This window comes from Lissotriton helveticus, chromosome 7, assembly GCF_964261635.1.
Source record: "Lissotriton helveticus chromosome 7, aLisHel1.1, whole genome shotgun sequence".
Taxonomy (NCBI): domain Eukaryota; kingdom Metazoa; phylum Chordata; class Amphibia; order Caudata; family Salamandridae; genus Lissotriton; species Lissotriton helveticus.
This window is the reverse complement of record NC_136068.1, coordinates 1,151,734,235-1,151,752,538: the sequence shown is the minus strand read 5'-3', so window position 1 is coordinate 1,151,752,538 and position 18,304 is coordinate 1,151,734,235. Positions and strand designations below refer to the sequence as shown.

Here is an 18,304-nt window from a genome sequence, read left to right as displayed (position 1 = left end):
CATTGCTTACTCGAGAACTACCACAGCTAATGCTATTGCTAAGTCAAGGGTGACTGTCTTCTCCGTGATTGGCTAAACCAAAATGTAATTCTAAATCAGTAACTGTTCTTAACAGTACAGTGTACTTGTAGTAGTGTACTTTCGACTGTACAGTACATCATACACTCCTTTGCGAGCCTACTTTAAAATGTCAATAAGTAAGGAGAATAATAATAACTTACCACCGTCCGCCGCTGATGAGCCATCCCCCTCAGCTCCTCCTGGTGGCGCCGCCGCTTGAGTGGACCCCTCCGCGCTGCTGGCCTCGGCACAGGTGGTGGCAAGTGCTGCATCAGATGTTGTGACACCTAGAAAAAACATGTCATATTTTTAGATGCCATACACCACCCCCTACTTCGTCTCGTAATGGAAGAGAAAACATTAAACAATTTTTAATTATTGGGAGTGAAAAGAAGTCACGGTTTTGGGGAGGGTGTTAACTTATATGCTTAGCCATAACATGCAACTCTTTTTGGCACAACTGATGAATGCTTGCTCTTTAACGTGCAACATTTTTATAATTACAGACAGAACCAACTACTCCTCATCACCACCAGGAGGACTTGAAGTTCCAATAAGGAGAGGGCTCTTGAGTCCCGCACAGTTACTTCTGACTGAGGTATGTGGAAAGTCGAACTGCATCTATCATCAACAATGTCCTATTTCTCTTGTCCATACTTCTGTATGTGCAGAATAGTCCCTGAAACACTAGCGGTATGGTATGTGCTACTATCAAATCAAAAAGACAACTACTTGCTTATTCTTGGTGGACATTGACATTTTGTTGTTGGAAATTGTCAAATCACTAACATTAAGAAGACTGGAATAGACAGCAAGGGCAACCGAGAGGACTGCACTGAGTGCCCCTAGAGCTATTGCTGGATCAGAGTTTTGTTTAACACCGTTTGCCGACTAGGCAAGCTTAGCTACCTACACAGACCGACTCAGAAATAATAGTAAATAGTAGTAGCACAGAGAGTGAAGGTAGAGAGGCAGGATAAGAATGTAGAAACAGTGTACAAGGAGATCAAAGACTATTTTGTAAAAAATAGAGTTAGGGAATTATAATTATATTACCAACAGAACTACTTACTGGGGCCAGCAGAAGAGCCTGCAGCGGACCGTTCCTCCTGCCCACTCTGTTCCGCCGGAGTCTGGGGTGGTGCTGTCCTCTTGCCCCTGGGAGGTGCTGATGATCATGAAATAAACACAAACATGAATGATTGTTTTTTGGAAATATTTGATTTCTTTGACCACAATCCTAAATTATCTCAGAGAAACAAATTAGCAAGAATTGCACTACATGTATTGACCTATCTGATCTGGTCAACTAGGAGAATACTAGTACAGTATTGCTGGATTCGCAGACCGTATACTTGGAAAGTTATGTAAATCACTAACTAAACCAACAACAAAAAGGTTCTACTACGACTGCCAGCACTCAGCAACACGCGACGTGACAGACACAGTCCGTCATCATGATTGCAGAGCACCAAAAAATGTCCTACTACTACTACTACTAATAACAAGTCATAATATACTCAACCTGAACCTATGAATCCATCACTATTTCTTCTTCTTAGTGGCAGCAGGAGTACAAAGGAAGGACTAGACTTGAGTCTCTAGACTCTCTAGCATTACGCAGTTCTGTAAAGTACTACACTCATACATATTCAGGCCAAATGAGCACAAAGTTGCAAACAAGTAAGCATAGCAGCAACGCCACTGAGCAGGCGAGCACCTGCAATCACAGAAGCTATTTAAACGTTAATTTACCTGCAATGTAATCAAATTGGCAGCATTCTTGCTCTTCGGGAAAAACATATATTAGCAATATAACACTGAGCAGAAGAAAACAAAGTAGTTATTAAATAGCTACTCACCAAGGCCAGGGATCTCCACACCAAGCAGGTGGAGCAGGTCCTGCTCGCGGTCAAGGATGTCCGACCACCGGTGCGTCACTTACTGGTAGGTGCGCCGGACACCTAACTCCCTCCGCATGGCCCGGCACACCTTTTCCCACAGCTGGTGACGCTCCCGGAGGCCATACCCTGCCGCGATCCTGCCCCCTGCTGCCACGGTCTTGGGGAGGTGGCGCTGCACATAAAAGATCACTGCGGCCAAATCCACCGCACTGAATGTCTCCCTGGCCATCACTTCCTCCCCTCGCAACGGCCCACAAGGGAGCCGGGTACGGGGTGCGGGACCCTTCCCCTTCCCCTTCTCCTTCCCAGCTCCCTTTGCCATGGTCCTGTACAGCAGAAAGAAAAAAAAAGAAATAATAGGGAAAAAGTAAAGAAAAAAAAGTTTTAAAAAGTTGCTTTAAAAGTAACGAAAAGTTGAAAAAACCCAAAATATAGATCTAGAAAAAAAGAGGGATAGATATGGAGTAGAAAAGATAAAAAAAGTTCAAAGAAACAAAGGATTGCACAGATGAAAGGAGGATTAGAAAGCATGCACAGAACCATAGCAATGAATGAAAAACAAGATGGCCGCGCCCATTGAGGACCGCGTGGGTAAGTTCGCGCGATTTTTCCACCGCGAGTACCCAAAACACGCGCAAACTCGTAATAGCGTGCCGCACACAACGCGACATTGCCAATAGCGCCCGGAAACAGAAATACGCAACGTGCACAAGATGGCCGCGCCCATGTATGACCGCATGGGCAACCTCGCGGTCGGTGCGCTGCAAGTGGTCCGTGAATAAGCAAAAATCGCGCAAACACGCGAAAAAAATAAGAAATTCGCACGAATTTGCGAATTCTGCGGATCGCAAATTCGCTTTTGTGCGATTTCGCAGACCGCGAATTCGCAAATTTCGCCCATAAAATGACATCACAGAAATAATAATTTTTGCCCTGAAGAAGTCCGTATGGACAAAATGCGTTTGCTACTCCATGTCATAGTTTTTAAGAAAGAAAAGAACACTGAATAAAGAAGTTACACCACGACGATAAGAGTCTATTTCAGAAAATTGTGTTCATTATAAGAGTTTATATTATTGGTTGGAGTGCCGGATCTTCTTGTACACATTAACATAGAGACCTGACACCTCCCTAAAAGACCTCAAAATGCGTAAAAGCATGGGGATAGATTCCTTAGGGCTACACATGTACACTAGTGCATTATCAGCATACCAGGACACAATATGTGTTGTCTCACCCACTTGGATCCCCCAGGGCTTCAGAGTGCAATGCAGCAGCGCCGAAGAGGGATCCATGGCCAGGGCAAAGAGCAGATGTGATATGGGACGTCCCTGTCATGTGCCACGATGTAACTGGAACCACGGTGCGACCATGCAGCCCATCCGCATTCTGGCACCCAAGTCAGTGTACAACAGTGTAATCCATTCTATGAACTTAGAACCAAGTCCTACTTTTTCCAGTAAGTGCCATAGGTACTCCCAGGCAACGCAATAGAATGCCTGTTCAATATCCAGGAATGCAAGTGCATATAGTCTCTCACTCAAGTGTGGTGCATGTCTGACGTGTGATAGTCTGCAGATGTTGTACATGGTGCTTCTTTGCAGGATAAAGCCGCACTGATCATCATGTATCAATGATGGCAGATACAAGAGCAGTCCACGCTCAGAAGAGAGAGCTGTCTAAAGGACGATGCCTCTACTGGGTCTTTGCTGGGTTTCAAAAACAATATTATGTGGGCCTCCCACATGGTTTCAGGCTGGATTGCTTCTTGATAAACCTCTAATAGTTTATCAGTGTCCACACCTGCATATTCAGCCGGGAGACCATCTCATCCCAGTGTCTTTGCAGATTTCAGTAGCTGTAACACCGCTAGGGAGTTCCTCCCTCGTAATGGGTTCTTCAACGGCTGCCTTCTCCTCCATCCCTAACTGAGGGAGATTTATCTCCACCAGGAAGGGTTCACCGTGTTATTTCGGTCCCTCTGTACGCTCTGCGTATACTCTGCAGAGGTGGGCCTGGAATGCTTTATTAACTGCATGCTGGGCATTGACTAATGTGGCGCTCGTGTCACGCAGCACCATAGCAGGTTCCTGGGACTCCTGCTGTCTCACCAGACTCACCAATATCATCCCTGTCTTGCCCCCCGCATGTAGTCTTTTCTGGTACGCTGTGTAAGTGTATTGCTCTAGTCTACGTAAGTCATCTAAAAGGTCCCTGCAGGTTTGTTGCCATTCTATCAAGAAGGTTACCGATTAGCAATTCAGAGAGCAGCAAGGCGTCACAGAGAGCAGCAGAGAGCCGCAAAGCCGCAGCAGCGCTAGGAGAGCTACGGAGCTACCGGAGCTGCGACCACAGCTGCCACAGCCTTTGTGCAGCGTTTTGGCCCCCGGAGCTACTGGAAAGTCGCCGGGTCCCTCAATAACCCAGAGGCAGCGCCAGTAAGGGGGGCGGCCCCTGGGGGCTTCCCTCGACTTCCCTGCGGACTTGGCTGACCTGCAGTACCTTGCAGCGAGGCTCACTCTACCCCCACCCGCTGAGTCTGCGAACCCACCCGAGCCTGAGCCTGCGGTGGTCTGCTGACCCTCCGTTGGTCCACGTGTGAGAGGCGGAGTGAGCAGGCAAACAAGCAAGAATCAGAGAGCCGAAGTGGCAAGTGAAGGCGGCAGATGGCGGAATCTTCCCTCAGACACCCTGCAGCAGTAATCCAGCCCTGTCCTGTCCCTCGAGGTGAGGTGAGGAACTGTGCATCTGAGCTCTCCCTGCCTCTCTCTGCTCGGCAGCTCGATAGAGGCAGAGGTGAGGAGAGGTGAGGCAGCGCCCGATGTGTTGGAGAGGGGCGGAGGACGTAAGTGGGAGTCAAGACGCGAGCATGGCCGCCGATAGAGGCGGCTGCAGAGTAAGAGCCCGGGGGGTTGTCCGGAGGGCTGCCTGACCAGGTCCGGCTTGCCCGTGGTCCCCCCTGTATGTTCCGCTCGGCGCCATTCCCACCGTGAGCCCCCGCAAGCCTCCTGACACTACCTACTAACAACCAGTGGTCAACCCCCAAGAATCCCAAGAATCCTAGTAAACCATAGCAGGGAAGAAAGGAGCGCCTAGAAGCGCCTAGCAGCCCCAGCACCAATTAAAGAAAACAATTGTGAGAGTCCTGGGTGCAGAAGGAGCTGTGAGGAATCCTGCGAGGAGTCCTGAGCTATTTAAACAATATAACCTCATTAGAAACGGACTTAGATAGCGGAACAGGGTGCTAGCTTCGGTGTGGCATGAGCGGCGCACCGGTTAACTGGCCCCTGGAGCTTTAACCTCTGTGACTGTATCAACCGGAATTAGGCTAGTCCTGCTTCTCTAACGTTGGATCTAAAGCAGGGGGCAGAAGGGGACAATATATAAAGCATAGGCCCAGTCAAGTCCCACAGGCAACAACTCTCCATTTTAAACTTTCAATCAAAATCATCCAAACTGAGGGATCTACTACACTGTAATGGCTTACAAAAAACTAAGATCAAGAACCATCTTCATGAAAAGGATGGGAACTGAAGAGGCAATCAGAAAGAGCACTAACAAGATGGTAAGAAATGGAAAGACTGTAGTAACTCCTGGGATTAGAAAGTATTTTGAAAAATTAAACTCAAACGACCAGGGGCAAATGCTAAAAGATCAGACAAACAAGGAAATAGTAGGGAATATTGTGGACGAAAAAGATGGAATACATCAAACTCAAATTCCAAACCAAACAACTCCTGAGGTTGCGCAAAAAAGTATCCCAGTTGACCTAGAGGATTCAATTATGAATTTAACGGCAACAGGATCAATAATACCTGATTCATTTAAATCTCAAGAATACAATATTACTTGCCCAGATATTAACATCAAGGACTTAATATTTCACACGGGACCCCAAAAGGGGACCGATAATATACAGAACAGTACACCACAAAAACCATCAGCTCTAGAAGGATTCCTCGAAAATTCGCCAGATCTCTCTCTCTTCAAAACTGCAGGTTTGACCTACAACTATACCCCAGTATCCAAATCACTGTTTAACTTGCAAAATATCTTGGAATCAGTTCTTATCCACCTAGGTAACATATTGGAGAACTCTGACCAAACGCTGGACACACAACTAGGAATTCAACAATTTCTAGTCGAGTAAAAAAAGAAAAAAGAGCAAACACAATCATCAAAAATATCAGGAGTTTGTGGTAAATGTCAAGGGGAAAACCGTGATAACTCAAAAGCTGAAACAAAAAAATTGCCAATCGCTCTGAAAAAAGAAATTTCCACACAAACCGGGAAGAAACCAACTGTTGAAACTAAGGGCAAGCAGGAAGACATCAAAACATATTCTCTTAGAAACCTTTTTAAGGTTGAAATCAAATCAGTATCACATCATCACCCTGTGGCCTACTATCTAATTTTCACAAAAAACAAAATCAAATTAAATTTGAATAGTCCTGTAATATCTCACCCTAAAGTAAGTGCCGAAATAAGCCTAACTAACGATGATGTACAGGACCCTGAAAATATAAATAAGAAGCAAAATCAAAGGAAGATCAAACTGAAAAGGAGAAAGGCGATAAGAAGATTTAAGAAGAAGAAGGCTAACAAAATTAAATTTCAGAACAATACTCCTCCACCAAGTAGTCTATCAGGTAATGAAGGAAGAGTAGATCTGCCCCAGAACCCGAAGATAAAGGACCAGAAGTCGCCGGCAAAAACCCAAAGCAAAAACCCTAATCAACAGAGTTTACTAAATCCAATGGCAACAAATTTTATATACGACCCTGTAAGTCCGACACTAAGTGGGACCCCCAAGAGATTTTTAAATACCCAGAAAAAAGACCCACAAGCAGCCGAGATTAGATCTAATTTCCTACAATTCACAGAATTATTCCCTACCAATGAAGTTCCACTCAACCGGGGCCGAATCATTAGACTACTCCAAAAGATTCAGCCACTACAATCACTAGCGCAAAATGAAATTAAATTAGTTATGTTCCCGGATACAGCAAAAACAAACCGGGAAGAAACCAACTGTTGAAACTAAGGGCAAGCAGGAAGACATCAAAACATATTCTCTTAGAAACCTTTTTAAGGTTGAAATCAAATCAGTATCACATCATCACCCTGTGGCCTACTATCCAATTTTCACAAAAACCAAAATCAAATTCAATTTGAATAGTCCTGTAATATCTCACCCTAAAGTAAGTGCCGAAATAGGCCTAACTAACGATGATGTACAGGACCCTGAAAATATAAATAAGAAGCAAAATCAAAGGAAGATCAAACTGAAAAGGAGAAAGGCGATAAGAAGATTTAAGAAGAAGAAGGCTAACAAAATTAAATTTCAGAACAATACTCCTCCACCAAGTAGTCTATCAGGTAATGAAGGAAGAGTAGATCTGCCCCAGAACCCGAAGATAAAGGACCAGAAGTCGCCGGCAAAAACCCAAAGCAAAAACCCTAATCAACAGAGTTTACTAAATCCAATGGCAACAAATTTTATATACAACCCTGTAAGTCCGACACTAAGTGGGACCCCCAAGAGATTTTTAAATACCCAGAAAAAAGACCCACAAGCAGCCGAGATTAGATCTAATTTCCTACAATTCACAGAAATATTTCCTACCAATGAAGTTCCACTCAACCGGGGCCGAATCATTAGCCTACTCCAAAAGACTCAGCCGCTACACTCACTAGCGCAAAATGAAATTAAATTAGTTATGTTCCCGGATACAGCAAAAACAAAGACTGCAATTGTAGAATTTTGGTCTCCAGTCTTACCAGGAATTATACTGATGGAGAGTGAGACTCTCCACAAACATGGCTATGATTTGATCCCAGTATTACACCACGAAGTTCAAGATGAGAGATATACAATAAAAGGATCTCAAAAAACGCATCAATTGACAAACACAAAGATCCACTCCTTAGACCGTGCTACAGATAATATATTTATCTCCATAAAGAATGGCGAAAGAGAAATTTGGAGTAAAAACACCCTCAACAATGAAATAACAAAGAGGGACCAGTCATGGGACTGGATTTCTGAGACTTTGAATAGTAACAAACAAATTAAGGATTCCAAATCTCCTGTTTAGCACAGGCTTAACGATCTCCTCCTGGAACATAGCGGGAAAAACTAAAGAAAAAATGGAGGAACTAGTAAAAGATTCTCCAGCTATAGTCGCCCTACAAGAAACATGGACTATACAAAATTTTAACCGAGAGAATTATTTTGTATATGATATCTCTGCAGCATGGGTCGAACGGGGCCATGCAAAAGGTGGGATAGTGATTTTATTAAATGAAGAATTTTACTGGGCCCAAGAAATAATACCAACTAAATCAAATAATTATCAATGTATTAAGATCAAGTGTGGGACAAATTCTTCAGAATCCTTAGAAAATTTACTAATTTTGAATGTTTATATCCCACCTGGAGAAAAAATGGATGCACTTGCAATAGAAATACTAGAGGACATCGAACAAATAATTGAAAATCAAGGCTATCCATCGTTTCTCATTATGGGTGACCTTAATGGGAAATTATCTAACGAGGAATTACAAAAATGGGCAAACTGGTACAAAGAAGAGCAGCTGGAAATCTCTGTACCACTATTTCCTAAAGGAAATAAGGTGGATAAAAGAGGAAAAATCCTAATAGCTTCACTCCCAACGTTAAATGGAATCATATTAAATGGCAACGTGGAAGGAGACATTCCTGCCTCAAATACGAGACAGGGAAATAGTAGTTCCTCATTGCTGGATTATATGATCTGCAGCCTTGACTTGTTTGGGTCCGTCTTACAACTTAAAATTAATTTTGTCCACGGTAGCGACCATGCCATTTTACAATTAAGCCCAGAATGGAAAACACATTTATGTCTGTCTACTCAAATTATGTACAGGTTTAGTACGGTTATGGTAAACCCTAAACAAAGGCGGATCCAATGGAATTCAGCTACGCTTAATAAGATAACTTCCATGATCGATTCAACGCAACTTCTTCAAGTAATGCACTCCACAAACCCAATAATGAATTTTGAATTGGCTATAAAAAAATTAACACAAATACTGCAGGAAAAATTGATGCAAACAAAATCGTCAAAGATCCAAAACAAAAAGCCAAAATTAGCTTTCAATACAAAACTACTAAATAAACTGATAAGAACACAGTTCCTAGAAAATTCATCGTCCAAACAGGTAGAAATCAATAAATTGAAGAACCAACGCAGAAGAGAAAAAGAAAAACATGAGAGACTAACCCAAGATAAAAATTGGGTGGACCTGCAGATAGCAGCGAAACAAAACAATCAACGCGCATATTGGAGCATAATAGCCAAAGAATCTGGCACGAAAAAACCATTACAAGCTACTCCGGTGCCCCAAAAAGAATGGGAACTCTACCTTGCTAATCTATATAAATTAAATACCAACTCAAAAACGGACCACAAGTTCGATAGGAACTCAGAAATAAAACCCTCAAACAACGTAACAACTAGCCCCTTTTCTATCGAGATACATATAAGAAAGGCGAGAACAACAGGAGCAACTGGTCCTGACCAAATTCCAATCAAGGTCCTTCAGTCCAACCCCAAAGAATGGAGAAAGATGCTATCCCCCCTCTTTAACTACATCTTTAAAACTGGGGAAATCCCCAAATCTTGGAAAGGGAGCATCATGATACCTATACATAAAAAGGGATCAAGGCTGCAACCTGGTAATTACAGACAGATAGCCCTTCTGGACGCTACAGGAAAGATCTTTACGGCAACGGTATTAAATCATCTTAAAAACTGGGCCTTTTCATCTGGACTAATACCTCTATACCAGGCCGGATTTAGACCAAAGCACTCGGTCACTGAAAATATTGCAATGCTGCAAACTATACTAGACAAATACGTGACAATTAAATCCCAGCCAGTATATGCTGCTTTCATCGATTTTTCCACCGCGTTCGATAGAGTGGATAGAGGAACACTCTGGAAAAAACTTAGTAAAATGGGCATCCCGGATCAGCTACTAGGTATATTAATCTCACTGCATACAGATACCTGGTGCCAGGTCCAAATGGGAAAAGAAAAGGGATTAACTAGCCCCATCCCGACCCCAAACGGCCTTAGACAAGGATGCCTTCTTGCTCCCTTATTGTTTTCCCTTTACCTCAGTGATATGCCTCAATGTCTTCAGCAAGTATCCAACTTTCCACCAAAAATAGCCTTCCACAATATACATACTATGTTATACGCAGATGATATAATTATATTAGATCTAACTCCATTCGGTCTACAAAGAAGCCTTCATGCACTGTATAACTACACAGAGGAAAATTACCTAATACCTAACCTCACAAAAACAAAAATAGTTTCATTTTCAGGAAGGAAAAAGAGCACAAAATTCAGCTGGACTCTAGGGGGAAAAAAGGTGGAAGAGGTAAACGAATATACCTATTTAGGCAGAATTTTTACTAAGTATCTTCAAAATCGGTCACACACTCAGAATCTGACCCGGAAATCTGGCGTACATGCAGGAGCTCTTTCAAGGTTATATGCAGCATCAGGACAAAGGCATTTCTCTTCTTTGCTCACGGTATATAGCGTCAAGTTCCCGCCAATATTGTCATATGCTCTGGAATATATACCAATAAAACAATGGAGCTTCTTGGACTTAAAAGAAGGAAAAATCCTACGGAAGTTAACGAAGGTGTCTCAGGCTGTACCAGTACAAGCTCTCCGCCTTGAGTTTTCTCTAACCAGTTTGTATTCCTGAGGAATCGCCAATATCATCAGGTGGGTGTATAATCTACTTCATGCGGAAGAAGGAACGCTTCGATCTCTGCTCAAAAAAGAAACATTTGACTGCGACTCCTCTAAGCATGTATTCTCAAAAAATGTGTTAGCTGCTTTTAAGTTATCAGAGACTAGCATTAACTTGTTACTAGCTTGGACACGAGCCCAGTTGAAACTCTTTTTAAAGCACTTTACTCCAAGACTTAGTTTCGACCTCGACTCTCTGTATTGCTCTAAACTGTCTTTATATAAGAATCTTACTGAAACTATAGCCTTCAAGAAACCTCAGCAATATCTCACTTTTAATCTAAATCATGGGGTCAGGAGATCGATTGTTCTGCTTCAATTTGGGATACTACCTGTAAAAACCGTAACATCTAAATGGCACTTAAAAGAAAGCTCTATGTGTAACTTGTGTGAAGGTGGGGAGCAGGATTCGGAGCACTTGATATTTACTTGCCCAAATGCGAAAGTGGTAATAGCAAGAAAGAGGTTCTTACAACCAGTTTACACCAAATGTGGAATTAACTCAGTAAAGGAACTGATTATTTTATGTAAGGCTCCGCCTAATGAATTTGTTTGTTACAATTTTTATACATTTTTAAAATCATTTTGAACTTTGTATTAGAACGAAAATTTTAACAAAATGGTGTAAATAATGGATTATTATGCTTGAAATATTTGTGGTTCTCAGTGGAGTACCAAATCAAATAAATAAACTCAACTTGACTTGACTATCAAGAAGTTGTGACTCCCCTCAGGAAAGGTCTCATTCCAGCTGTCGTCAGATTCCATATAAGGTTTTAATACAGACCCCTCTGATCAACACTTTCATTGCTCCCCAATCATAAGTCCTACTGCTTGAGATGCCCCAGTTTTCATGGAAATAACAGAGGGCTTAGATATCCCCTACACTCATTCATTGAAAGTAAAATGAGCCCATCGGCTTGTTTTACTTTCAGTTTACTGTAATGACTCAGTGCACCCTGCGCTGATCATCATGACAGTAATGGAAATAAAAACAATCTGGCTGCTCAGGAAGCTCTACTCGAGCAGCCTGATTGGAAACAAATACTAATAATAAAGCCCCTCTATGATACAGAGCACCAGAGGGTACTTTATATACTCCTTAGCATCAGTCAATGGCTGACACACACTGGGGGGGGTAGTACAGATGTTGGCCAATGGCTGACATCCGCACATAAAAGGGGAAGAGAAATGGGTTCAAATCTGTGCATTAAGAATACCAGGTCTTGCTATGTCACTACACTAATTTTAGGGACCTCCCCCTAGATGCTGTCTGAAGCTTAGTTTGTCTTCCCATTTCTTTTTTTTTTTTTTTTGCAGAGTTTTATATAGCGCGAACTAGCACCGAACTGAATCAGTTATCAGAGCGCTTTACATAGCACCAGTTACGTTACATGAGGACAAACTTTCATTTTAGGCACGGGGAGATTAGGGGGCAGATTTATGAAGGCCCTGCGCCGCCGGTGCGTCACTCTTTCCCATGTTAAAAATGACGCACCGGCGGCGCAAGGCCTTCACAAATCTGCCCCTAAAAGATTTGCCCAGAATCACAGGGGGTTTTTGGCATCGTTACCGAGACTCGAACCCAGATCCCCAGGTCCAAGGAACCCAGATCCCCAGGTCCGAGGTCGAGCGCCTTAGCCGTTAGGCCAACCCCTCTCCCCTTAAACTTAAACACACTCACCTGCAAACATGCATATAGCATACATTTAAACATATTTTTTATTTACCACAGCTGCCACCACATGTCCGAAGTGTGCTTCATTTTGTATTACACTAATAGTGAATAATATTATATTACAATATTCCATTATTCACTGTTAGAGTAATAAAAAAAAACTGGCTGACTATAATGAATGTGGTTCTGCCCCTGTGTCCTTGACACGGTGTTGCTACCTCTAAGGCCAGGGATCGCACTCGCATTGGCAGTGCCAGGGATTGTAAGGGGCAAGCCAGGGATCAAATCTGCGACCCCTAAATGACTTCATGGATCGAACTCTTCCCTACTCTTGTTTCTCGCCTCTCTCTCCCATATGAAAAGGACTGGGTTCCCACTGATGTTCAAGATCTCTGTGTAGGTATATGTAGTATAGGTGTATCTGTGTATGTATCTGTGCATGGATATGGTATTTGTTTAGTACAAGCTTACCCAAAGACAACAGAACAATGTTCTAGGTACAAAGATACAATCAACGAGTGACTGGATGGGTAGCAGGGTTCATAGATTGGAAGTGGACACTTAGTTTCTTGTGACATAGGGTTCTTTAAAGAGGTGCGTCCACAGCTCTCATCTAAATTGGAGCAAGGTTGGGGAGGTCCTGATTGATAAGGGATGTTGGTCCAAATCCTGGGCACATTTAAAGAGAAGGCCTGCGCTTCTGTATTCACTGCTATCTATAGAAGACTGTGCATTCATTAAATATATACACATTTGCATTCCACAATTACTTTAGACGGTTACAATCTTTGGCTTAACGGCCAGTGTAATAGGCATGCAAGAGCAATCATCGAAACTCCACTGTGTTAAGTGTATTCCAAGAAAAACAAGCATTGGCATAGCAAATAAGTCTCACTTTTGGGACCTTATAAGTATTTAGTTATGCGGCACAATATCCTTGGTGCCACATCAACTGTTGCATGGCTAAACACTTATAAGGTCCTAAAGGTGAGACCTATTGGCTATGCCAATGCTTATTTTTAATCTATACAGGTATTGAGGAATTGAGGGCCTCATCAAATTAACGGGGACTTGTATTCTAAATAAGTCTCTGACTGCCTAGGGAAGCATACTGTGTAGCAGTATCGGTACGGGATCCTTTAACTTTGATTGTATACTAGGCAACCCAGAACTGAGAATGTTTCATCATCAGTTACTCTAACCAATAACCTCTCAAGCAACCTCATGAACTAGATCCCATTACATCTCAGGCATCCAAGAAGCATGCCTTAACCAATAATTCACTTCACTACTTGCATCCCTGCGTGCCCAGACTTCCTTTCTCACCACAATCTGACAGAGCCTTTGTTTGGAAGCAATGTTTACGCACATCCTCAAGGAATGTCCTCTTCTGTAGAATCCACCCTTCTTTCAATTTCTCAGGAAATTGTTTGCTCCTTCTGGTTGAATAATGGTTCGGAGCCTGTAGCCTAACATGAGGTGCCCAATAGTCCCATTATTAGACAAAGGCTTACTATTCTTATCAGTTGGACGGTTGAACCAAATTCATCCTGGAGCCCTCAATGGTCAAAATAGTGTAAATTATTTACTGCTCATAAAAAAATAGTAAGCAAAACACCAAACTAGGAAATTTTTACTCAATTTACATTCTCCGAGAACCTCTTCAATCTGTCTTCTCCCTAGACCGAACCCCCTTTGCACTCAATACATACTCTTACCCATTCCAAGCCTTTTCCTAGCACCCATGCTGTTTGTTCTTCTAAGCACTTTCTCTACTTTATAAATCCCGATGTCATCTCCATCTTTTGATACCTTCTAAACACTCGGTCCATTTTATACTGCATTTAAGATTTACCTGCATATGCAATGCACTAGCCGCCTAATAAACGTGACACCAAAACTCGAAGAACATCAAACAATGGAACATTTACAAGTCCTTATTCTAAACAAATGGCTGTGCAGCAGGATTGAGCGAACAAAGCATCACGTGACATTAATTTTCATAAAACGGCCCATACGAGGTATGAGAGGGTAAAATCTATTTCACATAAGCACAAAGTTACAATGTGCTCATCTTTACTTTTCTAAAAGTCCCTCCATTCCCTGTCATTTTATGTGAACTTCTCGTCTGACAATTCGATATGGTCAAGTAAGCACAAGATTCAATTACGCTAAACGTTCAATGAAATGCTCGTAGTTACTCAATGCGCCCCGAAGTATGCGCCCCGAAGTGTGGCCCCCAACCTGCCACACAATGGGTTCTGTAGTCCTGGTCATCCCATGGTCACTGTCCCTATTCCGTCCCCAGGTGCTCATCTTGTCGTCACGCCATATGTACCCACCCACTGTCTCCCCAGTGGCTGCTATCCTATGAGCACTGATTACACAGCAGTCAAGCACCCCACAAACCCCAATAATTTTCAAGTGACTCGTCATATGTGACAGTTTCCGCAAGTTCTAGGCCTAAAGCCATTAATGCTTTGTCTGGTGTTATTATTACGTCTGTACTTGTTGGTAGAAGACTTGGCAGCTATGCCCCATGTCAACTCTTACGAGCACGCCCATACACACACCATATTGTCGGATCTCCCTTCTATGGTTCCCAAGTGAACCATCCTCCACGATTTGGCATGGTCTACCCACCACCAGCATTCACCACAGTATTGCCCTGCCGTACCCCCAGCATGGTCTAACAACACAGTCCCTCCCATGCATTTGGCCCTTATGTGTTTTCCTGGTTGAAGTTTGCGAAAAGCAGCTGTCTGTCTGACTGGCCAGGTTCATGGCTGCAGCTGATCTCGCTGCCCCCTCCTCCTCCTGCTGGGGCTCAGCGGGCCTCTTCAGGCCTCCAGATCTCCCCAGAACCCTGTTGTTTACGCTCGGCCACTCAGACTCTTGAGCATCAGCCTTGCACAGGCACACTTCCGACTTCACCAGAATTTCGTCACCTGTGCACCTGTGCAGTCACGGTATTGTGTGAACCAACCAACCCTCGCCAAGTAAACCAAAATTTACCGAACTGCCAATGCAGTCTAAAGCTAGGAAATCAGCCATCTTGAATTAAGGCTCTCGGGGTCGCTTCTATCGGTACAGCGCTAGGAACATTAAAAGCACTGTACAGTATGCTTAACATTTTTTTAAATATTCTGCTTTCTGAAAATCACAATTTATTTACATTTTTTTAGGTGTAACATTAGCAGACATTTAAGTAAACGTATAGGTACAATATAGCCCTCTTTATCTGCTGTTGTGTCATTTACATTTTTCGTGCGCCCACTACTGCATGAAACCTTTGGCTGACCACTGTGAATGATGGCGTTTGTTTCCTTCACAAGGAACATGCGAGCACATAAACTAGATCCATTTAGTGCGAGTGGGACTACTATTGCAACTTGGGGGTTTGAGAACAAAAATAGTTGGGGTTGCCTATTAAAACAAGGAAAAAAGCACTCACGCAGCAGCAGGGGGGAGGGATTCACTCGCGGGAGCGATAATTGCGACCAGATGGGCCGCGCGCTCCCGCGAGTGAATATCCTGACGTGCACGCATTGCCATTGAAGGCAAAACCAACGTGTGCACGTGCTTGACTGAAAAGGCTTAGCGCTCGGAAAAGGTAGTTTTCCTTTGCAGCGCATGCGCGCTGCGAAGGCTCGACCTAAAAAGGATGGGTAGTTACAGAATATTGACACTGCTTTGTGAAGTGCTTCGCGCTTCTGAAGGATGCACTACACATTGGTGCCGGAATGCAACTAGATTTCCCATGAGTCTTTTTGTAACAGGCAGCAGTCCATTTTTAGTTAGCAAGTACACGTTTTGCTCGTGGTTGCTGGTGTCTTTGCCAGGCAATTGAAATACAGTGTTGTTGTCACAAGGACCTTATTACCAGTACTTTGAAAGCTATGGAGATTATTTGCTTTTCTTTGAAAGAGAATTTGGAAACCTGAAGAAGAATACAGAGAAGTATTCTAATGATTTTAAGTGTATTTAAAAGTGGACTTTGATATTGGCAGTACTGAGTTCAAATTCCCTCAGATGATTAAAAAACTAGGGGCCAGATGTAGGAGTCCAAATACTGGTCGGGAACGGCCGATTTCGGCCGTTACCGACTGGTATTTGGGTATTGTAATGTAGGGGGCTAGTAAATTACAGAATCGGTATATTTGCCGATTCGGTAAATTTACAGATTTGGTAAAATACCGAATCGGTAAATATACTGATTCTGTAATTCAATATGTAGGTGGCACAGTTTACAGTGCCACAGGCCCTTAGAAATTCGTTATTTACCACCCAATACTATTGGGTGGTAAATTACGAATTTCTATGTACATGCACATCTGTGCATGTACACCTGTGCCATGTGGCACACATACATGCCCTAAGGGCATGTATGTGTGTCAAATGGCACACAAGCCAGAAACAGGGGTGCAACAGGGTGTCAAAGTGACACCCTGTCCCCCTTGTAAAATCGGTAATTTTACCGATTCGTTAATTACCGAATCGGTATTTGCTATTGAATCCTATGGGCTTCAAGGCCCATAGAAATCAATGGCAAATACTGATTCGGTAATTACCGAATTGGTAATTACCGAATCTTACCGATTCTGTATTTTTACCGATTTTTTTTCCTACATAGCAATTAACGATTAGTAAATACCGAATTGGTAAAATTCGGTATTTACCATTCGGTAATTTGCTATTACCTACATCTAGCCCTATATGTGTTTTTCTTAACTGAATCCTGTTTATGTGAGGAAACAGAGTGGGTCCACTCCCCTTCAAAAGACTGTGGGCCTGATTCACAAAGTTAACGTACACTTTTGAGTCATTTAAACTTTTGAGTCAGTTTACTACTTTTTGCTTATTCACAAAATCAAAGTGTAACTTACTACTTAATTCCAGCAAGCATTTGAAATGCAATCGGTCTTGCATTTGTTTTGAGTTTGAGCTATTGGTACTGTAAATGGCAATGTTTTCTATCTGTTCTGGATTGTTAGTATGTAGTGTGTAGTGGAATTATGTGGGTTGGATTGGATTAGTTAGTTGTGTAATTGTGTGGCGCGTAATTGTGTGGTGTGGAGTGGAGTTGTGTAGTGTAATTATGTGGCATGATGTGCTGTGGAATTGTGTGGATGGTAATTATGTGGTATTGAGTGTAGTGGAAGTGTATGGAGTGGGATATTGTGTTATGGAGTGTAATTTTGTGGAATGGGATTTTGTGTTGTGGAGTGGTATGTAGTGGAGTTTAGTTATATGGTGTGTTGTTGAGGTTTGTGGCATGATGTGGAATTGTGGGGTGTGGATTGGATTTTAAGTGGTGTGTTGTGTAATTGTATTGTTGAGTTGTATTAAGAGGTTTGGTGTCGAATTATGCGGTGTAGATTGGAAATGTGTCAAGTTGAATTGTGTGGCGTGAAACTGTGTGGATAGCTTTGCAGGTGTGAAACTGTGTGGATAGCTTTGCATTGTGGGTTACAAAAAAGAACAAATAGGTAGGCGCTAAGCCAGATCTGTGTGTTTGGTTGTAAAAAAAAAGAGAGTTAGAGGTCTTGGTGTTGTAAATGCAAATGTTTCTTACCCGTGTGTTATGGATTGGAGTGGATGTATGTGGTGTGTAGTGGAATTATTTGGGTTGGATTGGAATTGTTAGTTACGGCATTGTGTGGTATGGAATTGTGTGGTGTGCAGTGGATTTGTGTAGTGGAGTTATGTGGTTGGTGTGCAGTTGTATTATATGCATAGTAATAATGTGTTTTTGAGTCTATTTGGGAATTATGTGGAGTGGGATTGTGTGTAATGGAGTGTAAATATCTGGAATGGTGTTTTTGTGTTGTGGAGTGTTATGTAGT

The 18,304-nt window shown here is 42.6% G+C and overlaps 1 protein-coding gene across 1 annotated transcript in view; it reads right to left on the bottom strand.

The window, feature by feature from the left end:
* LOC144770056 (ABC-type organic anion transporter ABCA8-like) overlaps nucleotides 1-18,304 on the bottom strand; it is a 2,854,033-nt gene that overhangs the window by 913,192 nt on the left and 1,922,537 nt on the right. The window lies entirely within an intron of this gene.